This window comes from Monodelphis domestica, chromosome 3, assembly GCF_027887165.1.
Source record: "Monodelphis domestica isolate mMonDom1 chromosome 3, mMonDom1.pri, whole genome shotgun sequence".
Taxonomy (NCBI): domain Eukaryota; kingdom Metazoa; phylum Chordata; class Mammalia; order Didelphimorphia; family Didelphidae; genus Monodelphis; species Monodelphis domestica.
Window position 1 is genome coordinate 352,507,037 of NC_077229.1, and position 14,013 is coordinate 352,521,049.

Sequence of the window (14,013 nt, forward strand, 5' to 3'; positions counted from 1 at the left end):
AACCCCCCAGGCATCCATTAAACTGCATCAGGAAGGAAATTGAATATAAAGTTGTTGTTTTTTCAAAGGTGAGACAAAGTCCACAGCACATGAGTTGTTTTATTTCTTACTTTTCCTCTTTGGAGGTGCTCGTTTTTTTTTTTTAAGTCATTTGGGTTATCGGATGCCTGGAAACTTCAAGAAGTGGAAAAAACTTTTTTTTTTTTCCTGGGAGGGAGGGGTAGAAAATGAACTAGTAAACACGTTTCTTAAGATTCTTAGGGATTTATAATTACTACTTGAGTTTATTTCGGCTCAATAATTGGTTTTCTGTTCAATATAGTACATTGGCATCTAATTCAATGTCAATTTGAATAGAAAAAGCGTCATGTTTTCTTTTTATTCACAGAACTCAGTCATCTCTTAAACTTCATATCTGTACCACATGTCTTCTTGTTCCTAATTATAAGGAAAGATAAACAATAGACACAGTCAATTTAGCAGCATAACCTTGTGACATGTCATATTTATTTGGAAAACAATTGGTTGAAAAGTTACTACAGATTTGAGACCTTTTTTGATTACTTGAGGTATAAGGCCTCCCAGTTGGAAATGTGTCCTTGGACAAAAAGTACATAAAACTGTTTCTTAAATTAAAAGGAAGAGAAACCTTAAGTATAAGTGCTATTATAAGAAGGTCAAAAGACTGATAACAAGGTTGTTGTCTGTCTTTTGACCTTCCTATAATATCATGGCCAGGTGGCAGAGGAAAGCATTGGTTGCCAAGAAATAAAAGCCATTCCATGAAGAAATCCACTAAAAACAATGTGTTTTCTCTGATTTAGTACCAATTCTAAGTCAAAAGAGTGGGAAGGACTAGGCAATAATGGTTAAGTGACTTGCCCAGGATTATACAGTAAGGTAGTGTATGAGGCTAGATTGGAAATGATGTCTTTCTGACTCCAGGCCTTTTCCTCTCTCTGTTGAACTGTCTACAGTACTGCATTTTTAAGGATAACAGTGACAAAGAAATTAAAAAAAATAAAAATAGCTAACATTCACATAGCACTAAAAATATTATAAATATCCCACCTGATAATTTATTTTATCCTCATTGCAACTTGTAGAGTAGGTTGTGTTTTTAATCTCATTTTATAGATAAAAAAATTGAAGTTAAGAGTGGTTAAGAAATTTGTCCACAGTCATATAGTGTGGAAATATCTTACAAAGGATGCAAACACAGGTCTTTCTAAAACCAATTGTTATACTCTAGTTACTGGGCTATCTAGCTCCCTCAATATTATTAATAGTTATATTTTTGTATGTAAAAAAAATTCAAGGCTTGTGATCATCTCATCTGTTGTTTAGAATCAGTCATAAGGGTAAGATGATCTTCTAATTGAAGAAACAGTATAATTAAGTTTAATATAATAAAAGGAGCCTTTTAAGGTCCTTTGAATTTAATTGTAAACTTTCTATAAATAAGGCATTTCAATGCAAAATATACATAGATTGAGAGAAATAATTGAGTTGGAGTATATTTAAGTTCTGATCTTGTGCTGGTTCCTTAAATAAGTAACTCATGAAAAAGAAAAGGTGACACTGAAAGCGAGGATACTCTTTAGAAAGAAAATCCCAAATGAATCTCCTCAAGAATAATGAGCAATAAATCATTAAATTATAATCTAAGGTGAAATGTTTCAGATCATTTCAGATCTCCCAAATTAGCATAGAACAAAGCTAAGGAAATGGAACATTTGAATTCTGAAAATTGCACCAGACTAAGAACAGTGTATTTCCTTTATGGAAACAACAACAACAACAACAACAACAACAACAACAACAACCACAACAAATGACAAGTGGCTTTTCTTTGTTTCATGGGTAGCAAAACAATTTTGCTTTCCATCTAACATCATTGCTTTAAATATTTTTTTCTTCAAAAGAGAAATTGAATTTACATAGTCAACTACCATTAGAACAAAAAAGTCTAACAAAATATGAGGGGGATAGGAAAATGGGACTATATCCCTGAAACACCCCCAAAATACATATAGAACAGATTTGGAATCAAAATTAACAGACAACAAAAGTCTAAAATTTATCCAATAGTTTTGAATAACAACTTTAATCTTTTCAATGCCCAAAGTTATATGTTTAGAAATGAGATTTTAAAAAGCCTTAAGTAATTATTTTTTTCATTTACCTGTGAGCATATTTTTTAGAAGCAGTCTTATATTTAAATTAAAACAAAATCTAGAAAATTTGAAGATAACAATTCTACAGTGCTGATTATTCTGAGTATAAAAATGAAAGTTAAAAATTCTTTATTTAATAAAATTCTTGCACCAAATAATGCTGAAGAATAACAAACCAACGATTCATGATAGTAAAAGACTTTAAAATGGGTTGAAATACCTAATTAAAGAAATGGAAGAGAGAGATGAATCCAGAAAAAGGAAAGAAAAAGCCCAATTTAAGATTTTTAATGACTAAAACCAGCATGTTGGAGAAAATGCTTGCACAAATTAAAACACACACACATACCCTCATGCACACACATGGAGTAAATGGCTGTAAGGCTAAAAATTTAAAATCATTTGTCCACAAGACTCACTTATCTTTGCTCACTTCATGATTCATGAACTTCAAAGTGCCCTTAAGGCTCCTGACTTTCAGAGAGTTCAAGAACAATAAAAAAAAAAACTATGCCCTTTCAGAGTTTATCACAGCTGAACTGGCAAAAGATTCAAACAGCTCCAGTTCAGCAGCCTCTGGAGATGCTGAAACAGGAGTTAATGTTGAGAACAGGATCAATGCATCATGGCTTCACTCAGAGCACCGATTCTTTCTTTCATTTTTGTCAAGTAAGCCTGAGGTCTGACTGGTGAAAACAGATTGGAAAGTGAAGGAGTGAGGAGGAAAATGAAGAGAGATCATGGTGTCATGCTACAAAATGCCCATCTCCTTACTTTGCTGAAGAACAGAAGTCAAAGAAAAGAAAAAGGCCAAGATGCCACAATTGAAACCTACAATAATTTTAAGAGGATTTTATGGAGAAAAAAGAGATAAACCATGACGGTAAATGGAAGGAAGGGAAAAAAAAAAACATTTTCCTCAAGATTTTCAGAAATTGATGACTGAAAGGTGTATGGAGTAAATTGTTGTCAAAACAAAATAGCCCTAAAGTGCCTTTCTAAAAGCATTTTTAAAAGTAGCATTTCCATCTTCTGTATCTGATTCTTACTTGCTTCCATCTAGCACATATATACTTAGAAGTTTATCAATTGCTACCATGGCGAGAAAAATATAGAAAATGATTAATGATTATAGAAATAAAAGCAGAAACATAAAATCATCTGTTAAACAATCTGAATTCTTAAATATATTTACTACATTTTGTTGAATATTCTAAATCATGGGAATACTACAATGTCAGACTTAACTAGAATGTTGTATTAGTGAAAATTTTTATAAGACCAGCAATAAAGAGTAAATAGAGGAAAAGTGAGTTTCCTTAAATATTAGGACTGATTTAAATTTTTGCCATATTTTATACTTAGAGTTTTAGATGAGGAAGATAAATTTGCTGGTGGTAAAGGGAAGTATGAACCTTTTGGCAGGATTTTGACTCTCACACAAACACATTATATAACATACATTTTCACTTTTTAGAGAGTGTTCAAGACAACTTTTTGGGAACAAAATAGTTATCTTGATACCTCACTGAAGAATAGTAATAAATACTCTGTAGCTGACTGATTAGACTAACATCAACTATTCTAGCTCCTCAGAAGATGTCTGACAACTTTCTCGGGTTGGCTTTCTGTGCAAGGTTTTTAATATTTTCATTCACGAATAACTACTGTTGTGTTCCTCCATTATCAACCAGCTACCTCAATTAGTTTTTAGAAAAGATATTTACTGAGAAGATATATTGAGAATAATTGTTACAAAGCAACAACATTTATTTCACACATGAACATTGGTGGGTAAACAGAAACAAACTATGAAAGTATTAAAGAACATTTACTTAAAAAAAACGAGGGGGATATAGAGTCCCCTATAAGTTCCAGTTCTAGGGATCATTTTTTCCCCTTTCTTTGATCTTGTTGAAAAGTTCTCATCAGGTTTATTTCACTATTGGTTTCAAAATATTGGTGTCTTTCTTTTTTCACAGCTATCATGTCTCTATTGTAAAGGGTGATAATCTCTACAGTCTCCCCTGTCTTCAGGTGATTCCAAATTTTCCACAGTTTTCTGTATGGGATCTTCTGTAACTGGTCATTTTTGCTCAAGCAAAACACAACTGCCTCTCCTGAACACTGTTAATTTAACTGGTAAAGTCTCTAATGGAACTTTTCATTTCACATGATGACCTACATGCTCACTTCTTACAAGATTCATTCACATGAAATAAAATAAGCATAAAGGATATAGAGATGTAATTCATGTGCTCATGAACATTACACAGTTGGACGGGAAATTAGAAATTTGCTCTTCTTCCTCTCCAGAAACTCAAATTAGTCATTGCTGAACTCACTACCAAGAAGAGGAGAGGAAGACCATCCAGATGTTTCATTACATAGATATATCATTTTCCAATGAGGAGACACTCCTGAGTCAAAAGTGATTCAGTTTCTAAAGACAACAAGAAAACTTGATCATCACATATATGATTCTTTAGGGAAAACTCTAAAGAAACAAGTTTGTAAACTTCTACAGTTTGGCTTAGAATCAGGCAGACAATATGTACTCACATTCTTTGTAACTCACCAAAAAGGGCAAATTAGAATATCGTCTGAGGACTAGGTTTTCATTTCACACTATAGTTTTTTTTAATTACTTTTTTTTAAATCCTTACCTTTCTGGAAAGTAAAACTGAAGCAAGTTTCAAGAAAGCAAGCCTTTCTGCCTCTCAGGTGGAACAAGCAGCAGTTGGAATGTTAGAGAGATGCTGACAAGAATGATAATTGGTGGAGGTAGGGGAACTTGGAGAGTGAGAGTTGGTCTCATGGCTCTCTTTCCTGGCCCTTGGACTGGAAGGAGCCTATCTCCCTGCCTCAAGATAGAAGTGCCTCTATTCCTGATTTTCCCAACTGTGTGCTCTACTGCTGGATTGTTGTGATCGAGTTATCAAACAAAAGGTTTTGAGGGGAGCAGTTTGAACTTAAGGCTGGTCTTTAGGGGTGTCAGTCAAAAGAGATAGGCACAACCAGCTCTTAAGGTCAAAACCTTTTCTTCCTCTTGCTGTCTACTGCTAAAGACTGTGAACTTAAGAAAGCTAGCATAGATTAGCATAGACAGGAATAAAAGCAACCTTCCACCAGCCTGTGAGGCCTGACCTCAGCTCAAAAGCTGAGAGAAATTCAAACCAAAATGAGGGAAATCCTAATTCCCTCGTCCCTAATACCTTCCATATCACAAACTTGTTATTAATTTCATCTTTATTTAAATAACCTGCAGTCAGATAAGAGGATCATCATTTCAGGGGGACGTAGAAGGAGCAGAACCCAAGGACAACCATTCAACCAAAGATAGTCCTTATTGGACCCCTGCTGGTTGACCTTGGTCTGGGGGGAGGCTTGTTACTGGGGGAAGGTCCGTGCTTGCCTGCTCTGGGGTATCTTCCACATAAATCAATAGAGAAGGTATCCCCTTAGGCTATCATAAGTTGGCCCATTTATCAGAAACCCCAATATTCAAAGCTAGCCTCTCAGCAGGGGGCATCTCGCACCTTGAAAAGAAAGTACACAGATCCACCTGGCCTCTACCAAATTACCCTCCAAATAACTTTAATATAATGCCATAAAATGATTCTGAAGCAACAGAATCCACAAAAAGTTAGGGCCAAAAAAATCAGCTCAGAGAACTTAGAAGGCCAGCACAAATGATATATAACACAAGATTAAAATGGAGCACAGAACAGCATGCCAAGACAGGCCTCACTTTGGAGAAGACAGTACATGACTTGGTGGTGACTGAATCAGTCATAAAGTCTTCCTGATCTCTCAGTCATAGATTGTAAAGGGGATTTGACAATTAACTGTTCAGAAGATTACAGGGGACACTTTGCTGGCTCTAGTTGTGAGACTTTGTTATATTGTCCATATGCATATGCAAATGATAATCCTGTGTCATGGTCCCAGGAGGAGCAGGGGCAATAACACTTATCTCTTATTACTATGGTGGAGGAAAAGATCTTGGTCATAGTTACAAGGTACAAAATACTGCTTGTGGTTGCTCACAGACCTAAACACAGACTGGGACCTTATTAAATATTAATTTAATTTATTTTATAGATTTATTTTTATTTTATACATTACATATGTTTCTATATAATTAATTAAATGTAATTAATTAAATTAAATTAAAATAAAAAAATATTACATATACCACCTTGAAAGAATTGAGAAATTATAGGTCACCAGACCTAACTCTGAAGATAGATTAGTAAAGAACCTGAAACATGAAACAGTGTTCCTTTTATCAGAAGAACAAATGCCCATCTATAATAGCTTGTAAAGTTAAAAGACAAGAAAAACGGTGAACAATAAGCAAACAAAAACAAGAAAAAAAACTCAAATAAAAAATCATTTGGTAATAGGGAAGACCAAAACTCCAATGGAAAAAAAGAAAACAAAGACAGTACTGCTGCATCAAAAGTCTCCAAGAAAAATATGAATGAATCTCAAGTCTAAAAAGAATTAATGGATCAGTTCAAAATGGATTTTAAAATTAAATAAGAGCAAGTACAAGAAAAATTAGGAAAAGAAATGAATGTGATAAAAGAATACCATGATAAAAGAGTTAACAATTTGATAATGGAGGCACAAAATACTGATAATACCTTTAAAAAATAAGCTAATTGGTATAAGAGACACAAAAATCCACTAAAGAGAAGAGTTCAATATATATATATATATATATATATATATATATATATAAAGAAAACAGAGACAGAGAGAGAGAGAGAAAGAGAGAGAGAGAGAGAGAGAGAGAGAGAGAGAGAGAGAAGAGAGAGAGAGAGAGAGAGAGAGAGAGAGAGAGAGAGAGAGAGAGAGAGAGAGAGAGAATTAGTTATATGGAAAAACAGGTACAAAATCTAAATGAAGAAAATATTTTTAAAGACTAGAATTGGGTGAGTGAAAGTTAAAGAACTAAATGAGATGTAAAGAAACAATCAAAAAGTCAAAATGAGTAAAAATAGAAGAAAATATGAAATATCTCATTGGAAAGCAACTGACCTAGAAAACAGATCCAGAAAAGTTCACCTAAAACATTTGGCTATGTGATAGCCATTATTGAAATAAGAGCTCCAAGAAATTAATTATTAAAAATAATAAAAATTACCCTTATATTCTAGAACTAGAGGGCAATATAGAAATTGAAAGACTCCACCACAGTAATATATAAAAACAAAAGAACTGTTCATTAAGAGCCAATGATCCTGCTTATGGATATAGAAAGACAGACTACATAAATTATAAATATTTAATCAGTATAAAAATATTTGGTTGCAAAATCATGAAGGAATTAATATATTTTAACTCCATAGCCAGAAATAAAAAAATAATACTTGTTTTCTCCAAGAGGTAATATTTCCTCTTTCCCCCAACTATAATATAAAGTAGACCCTGAATAAAGGAATCCTAAAAATGATAAGCTAAAAAAGTCCATTCTGGGTTCCTATTGTCTCACCTTGAACAAGAATTCCATTTCCTCTATAATAGCCCTAATAATATTCATCCAGCTTTTGTGGAAATGTCAAATGAATTATATCCTAATAGAAATTAAAAAAAATATTTTCAAAAACAAAAAGGTAAGAGAGTGAATCATATTTACACAACAGAAATTAAAACAATTAGTAGCAGGTATCATATATCCCAAAAAAGTTGTATAACATTGACTTGGCCATTCATTTGAATCACAGAATCTTTGAACTGTGTCAGACATGATAGATTTTCTGATCTAAAATTTTCCTAATTGTGATAATAACTTCTTGAATATGATGTGAAAGGAGTTCATCCAGACAATAATCTTACTTACTTTGTACCAGACACTGTGCTGTCAGAGATAAGAATGAACACAAAAAATCAGTCATGTGCCTTAAAATAAATCAGAAGATTAGCATGCTGCACACTCCCATCATGCAATCAGCAAGTGGGAAACAGTTGAAAAAATAAATATATAATAAAATATAGATATTTACATTAAAAAATTAGTCAATATGATGCCTATAGTTATCTTTATATACAGATTAATGGCTCAGGTTTTTTGATACTACTAATTCTGAAAATGTTCTTTTCGACTTCTTCAGGATTCTGATTAGTAAGACCCTTATTCATCAATGTCTGTATTTGCTTTTACTTTTCTTATAACTTCTCCTTCAACTTTCCTATTTAGTTGTAAACTGTAAAAATTGAAATCACTATTATTCAGATTTGGAACAGTAGAATGCCCTCATCTGCTGCAATTATTATTAACCCAGAGATATTGTCCTTAAAGAGCTCACATTCTAATGGAAGAGAAAAGCTACCCAAAATGTATACACAAGTTATACACAATATAAACAGAAGATGTTCTCAGAGAGAAATAACTCCAACTGGATAAAAGAAGAAAAAATCAGTAAAAGTGTTCAGCACAAGGTGGAATATGCTGAGGTTCTCCATATTGACTAAATTATATTATCTTAATTATATTAAGAGTTTTATGAACCTATTGTATTTTATATTCTTCTACTGCAGGAATTGTATGTGTTTCAAGATTCTTAGCAGGATCTGACACCCTCTCTACCCCTTCTAATCAGGGGCACATTATATTTTATTTTTATTTTGTCTTATTTTTGTAAAGAAAATTGGAGGAAAGCAAACATGATGTAGGGTTCACAACATATTTTTTTCTTTCTGAATCTACTACCAAATATTCTTTCATTCATATAGCTATTCAGAGCTGTTGTCAAAATTTCTCCAGTATTTCAAGGATATATGATGCAGAGCACAATCAATCTTTGGACCTCATGTGTTGTTGAGGTTAAAAAAAAGTTATCATTTGGTCATAGATTCTGCTACTGAGCTGCTGATGAACAACTTTACTTGGATAGTTTTCAAATGGGTTATATATACAAGACTTTATCTGGACTATATTAAAAGTCTTTGGACCTTGGTGTCATCTACCAAATCTTGCATTTTCTTGGCATCATCTTCAGGGATTTCAGATCACTTCCATATCTTGATGAAGCTTCAGAGAAGTGATTTTATAGAGGAACTATTTAGAGTGTTCTTGAAATTACTCAAATATTTCTCAAATTTGGAAAAAAAATTTGGCAGAACCTTGGAAAACTGAAGTACTTATTTGACTATTTGAAACACATTCTTTTGTGATCATTTGATGTAGACATGTAAGCTACTCAGTGGTTCAGAGGGATAATTAACCCCTCAATTCACATATGCATTTTTTTCTGTTTTGCTCCATGATGATGTACAACCCTATTTTTCTCTGCATTTAGTAAATATATGTGCTATTTTCCTCTTTCCCTTTCTTACCTTCTTGTCACTCTCAGTGCTAAAACAAACACAAACACCCCAACACATTCAAGATGAAGCTTATTTTAAGAATTCGTAATTGATTCAAGAGTAATATCTTGGTACTTTAGAGACATCAAGAAAACTATATTGCTGTGATACATTTTGTAACTATCAAAACTCATAGTATTAATATTTATGAAGTGGGAATCATAAAAATGGCATCTGAATATGAAATGAAGGGTAAACACAAGTTGATCTCATGTCCCTTCTGGCACTGTGATTCTGTGATAAAATCTGATGATGTTTGATGCTTAATATAACTATAATTGTTTAGGTTACTTCATTATTTAAGACAGTTCATTAGCCTAATATCCTTTGGTGTCATCAAAAGGGGAAAATACTCTTTAAAACAAGGTAATTTGGGAGGGCAGCTAGGTGGCTCAGTGGATTGAAAGCCAAGTCTAGAGACAGGTCTAGGTTCAAATTTGGCCTTAAATACTTCCTAGCTGTGTGACCTTGGCAAGTTACTTAACCTTTATTGCCATGTCCTTAACACTCTTCTGCCTTGGAATCAATGCATAGTACTGATCCTAAGACTAAAGATAAGGGTTTAAACAAAAAATAAATAAAATAAGATAATTTCATTTAAAAAAATATCTGTTTTCATGTGATTTGCTTAATTGCTTTGGGGACTGGTTATTGAAATGATAAATACCAAATTGCTATAAAAGTTCTCAGAACTCTAGTTAGTATCCATAGGAGAAATCACAAAAGTACCTAGTATTTATATAGAGATTTGTAGTGTACAAATATATTCCATCCCATTTGAATCCCAGAAAAATGCAGTGAGATTAGTATTACATAGCTTTTCATCTCACTGCATAGAGTGGGAAGTTTAGTCTGAAGTTGTTATACCTACAATACATTCTAGCTCTGTGACTACAGGTAAGTCACTCAACCTGATAATTCCTAGTCAATGTTAATAATTTGTTACAAATTAATAAATCATTGATTATGATGGAAGGAATTTCTACACCAAGGGTGCCCTTGAGTAATGAAATCACAGATCTTTCAAAATGGGCAAATTAAGGTATAAATCAATAAAAACTCAATGAAGGAGATCATATTCAGATGTGCAAACCTTAAAATTTCTCAGACTTGTGAATGTTAAAAGATTCTCAGGCTCTACCTTAGAACATTTGGTTAAGACCATTCCCCATTTTAAACAATGAAGGTACTTGATCAGGAATGTGAGAACTCTGACCTAATTCCACACATACTTAAGCATACTTTAGGGGAAGATAAAGTTGTAAACTCCTTACTGAACAATGAAAAAGTACTTAACTCATACTTATCATGAGGCAAAAGCCCTTAAGCTAAGTACCTATAAAGGTCAGACAACTTGTGAATTTACAAGGAACAAAGAGCTGAGAAACTTACTCAGAGCTTTCCTGGTGTGAATTACTCAAAAATCCACACCTTCTTAGGTGTGGACTAAGAATTGTCTGTCCTTTGAAAAACATCTACTGTGATTGGTAGATGTAAGAACTTAGGGGAGGTGACATAGGAGAAAATTCCCTATATAAGGAGATGAGAAATCTGTTGAAGAAAAAAACAGTCTCTAAGGAGGCTGTTGGGAGAGAGTTCTGGAAACAGGCTCTTGGGACAGTCTCTTGAGGACAGTCAGAAGAATCCCTCTCTGGAGAAGGATGGCTGGCTGAACTGGTGTCTATATCCTTACTTAGACAGATCTTGTGGTGAGTGATAAAAGACTGACTGATCTCTCTCTCTCTCTCTTAAGACTCAGGTCTAGGCCATGTTGGCTTAAGGCCCTTCATATGTATTCCTTTCTTACTCTTTCTCTCTTTCTTTAATTCCTCATTGTATTATTAATTAAATTCTCTATAAAACCCAGTTGACTTGGGTATATTCATAATTGGGAATATTTCCCTGGTGACCACCTTATATTTGATTTAAATCAAAACACTGTAGTGAAAACATATTTCCTGTGGCCACAACTTACTCATCCACTCTTATATCTACTACAATTTATATTTTCCACTATTTTAATCACTACAGTTTATAACCACAACTATTTTTAATTATTACAGCTTATGGCTCCCACTCTTTTAAATCTTACAGATGGTACCCAAAATTACATTAAGACATATTTTGAAGTCTAAAGTTACAATTTTAAATATCATTTGATTTGATTTAATGTCGAGAGGGCATGTCCTCTTTATTCTAGTTAAAAGATTGTCTACCAGTTTATCCTAATATTTTTTTCTCTACATAAACTGTTTTCTAGCAATATATTCCCCCTTTTGTATTATGAAGTTGATTTTTTTTAGACAATAGTAGAATCTTTCTTTCCATCTTCCTTATTAAAATTCACCTTTTAGAAATCCTACCTGTCTGTTTTGGTCTCTTTGGATTTTGAATTTTTCATTTGATGTGTTAACTATCCCCTTTGACTTGATGTCACCTGAATATTTAATATGCATACTAATCCAAATTCATTCCTCTGTCCAAGTAATTGAATAAAATATTATGAGAGCTAGAAAGGATCTTGAGGATCAGAGTTTGGATTCTAACAGAGAGATTCTTACTCCAAAGTCAGAGATCTTACCATTATATTTGAGATTTCCATTTTAAGCTGGGAAAGTAGGGACTGGACCTCTCATTTCAATATGATTCTGGAATATCAGGAATATGAAAATCAAGTTCAAATTGTTGATGCACTGCAATGAATTATTCTGTTATGCATTTCTTTTCTTAATGATAGATCATCATACTTTGCTATCCAATGAACATTATTTTACATTTGTATGATTAATATAACAAACCTTTCCCAACATTTCATTATTGGAGCACTTCCAAGAATGTGCCTTTTTCATTTCTGCTCAAAATAGTCCAATCTGCTAAAATACTCTTATTGCTTACTTTGTTACCATATTTACCAGGTAATATCTCTCCTTACATATTTTGACATGTTATTCATTTTTTGGGGGGGATTTTATTTAATTAATTATTTAGAATATTTTCTCATGGTTACAAGTTTCATTTTCTTTCCCTTCCTTCCTCCTCCCCATTTCCTTAGCTGATGTATCTTTTCATTGGGTTTTACATGTATCATTGATCAAGACCTATTTCCATATTATGGATAATTGCATTAGGGTTATCATTTGGAGTTTGACATGTCATTCAGAGCTTTTCTTCTATCTAACCTTTAAACTTTAGTGGAGAGGAGATTCTGACTTGTAAGGATTTAAAAGAGACCCTAATAGGTTCCTACAATCTGATGGACAGACTAGCCTGGGGGCAGGGAAAAGTCAGCTGAGGATTCTGGGAAAGAGAAATGAGAGCTGAGAGAATTCTGAGCAACATATTTCACTTCCAGTTTTGGAAGGATACTGAGAGGAGGGTTTCCGGAGGGTCAGAGAGAAATATCTGAAGCCAGAAGCACAAAGAAATGGATTTTTCATCTTGCTGTATATGTGTCTCCAGCTAGAAAATCCTCCACAAACTCCCTCCACCAATCTCCTGCTACTCAAGATTGACCAAGAGTCAGTTGGACTCTGAGGCAGAGCCAATCTGCCCACTCCTTTGGTTCTCTCCCTTTATAACCTTTTCCCTGGTTAAATAATAGAGATATTAGTATAAATTAGTGGAGTTAAGTGATAAGGAACAGGGTATTGGAAAAAAAGACTTGAGGCACAAAGCCTCTGGCCAAGGACCTTTGATTTCCAACAACTGTTGTGTATATATATATATATATATATATATATATATATATATATATATATATATATATATATCAGGGCATTCCTAATCCCTCCATACTGCTGCCTTTATCCTCCAAACCCTTTATTCCATAGTTCTCCAAGTAAATTTCAGTTTATGTCTGTTAGAGGTTGTTTAGAGTTTTCTTGAGAAGATAGAGTTTGGGGGTATGGGGAAAAAGATCAAAGGTAAAATCTTGTTTCATCTGTGAGAAGCAAAGATCCAGCTTGTCAATGGGCTTATAGGAATGGGTCCAACAACAAATACCCTTACCCTTGCAAGGGGACATTACATCCTCCCCATAGTTTGAGCCCACATTTAAGACTGAAGGATATCATTTGTGAAATATCCTTGGAAAGAGAGGTAGACAGATTCTTTCTGTCTCTGTGTAAACCAAAGCTCTAAGGTCAGCTTTACTCACAACTTTTTGCCTCCATGTCTCCCTTCAACCCCTCATTGGAGAAACTCATCCATCCAGTGGATTAAATCCTGTTCACCACTCTCCTTTAGTAAGAGAGGAGAGTTCTCTCTTCCATTTTCCTTCTCTTTTACAGACTGCATACTGTCATCTATTCTCCACATGCCCCCACTTCATCCAAGATGGTTTTCAGTCAGTTTTGATGAAAAAGATAACTCATAATGACATTGAAAATATTTAAGAAGTTAGATCTTACTTCATAGTGGGTCTATGACTGAGGTCATGGAAGCTTTAGACATAGGCTAT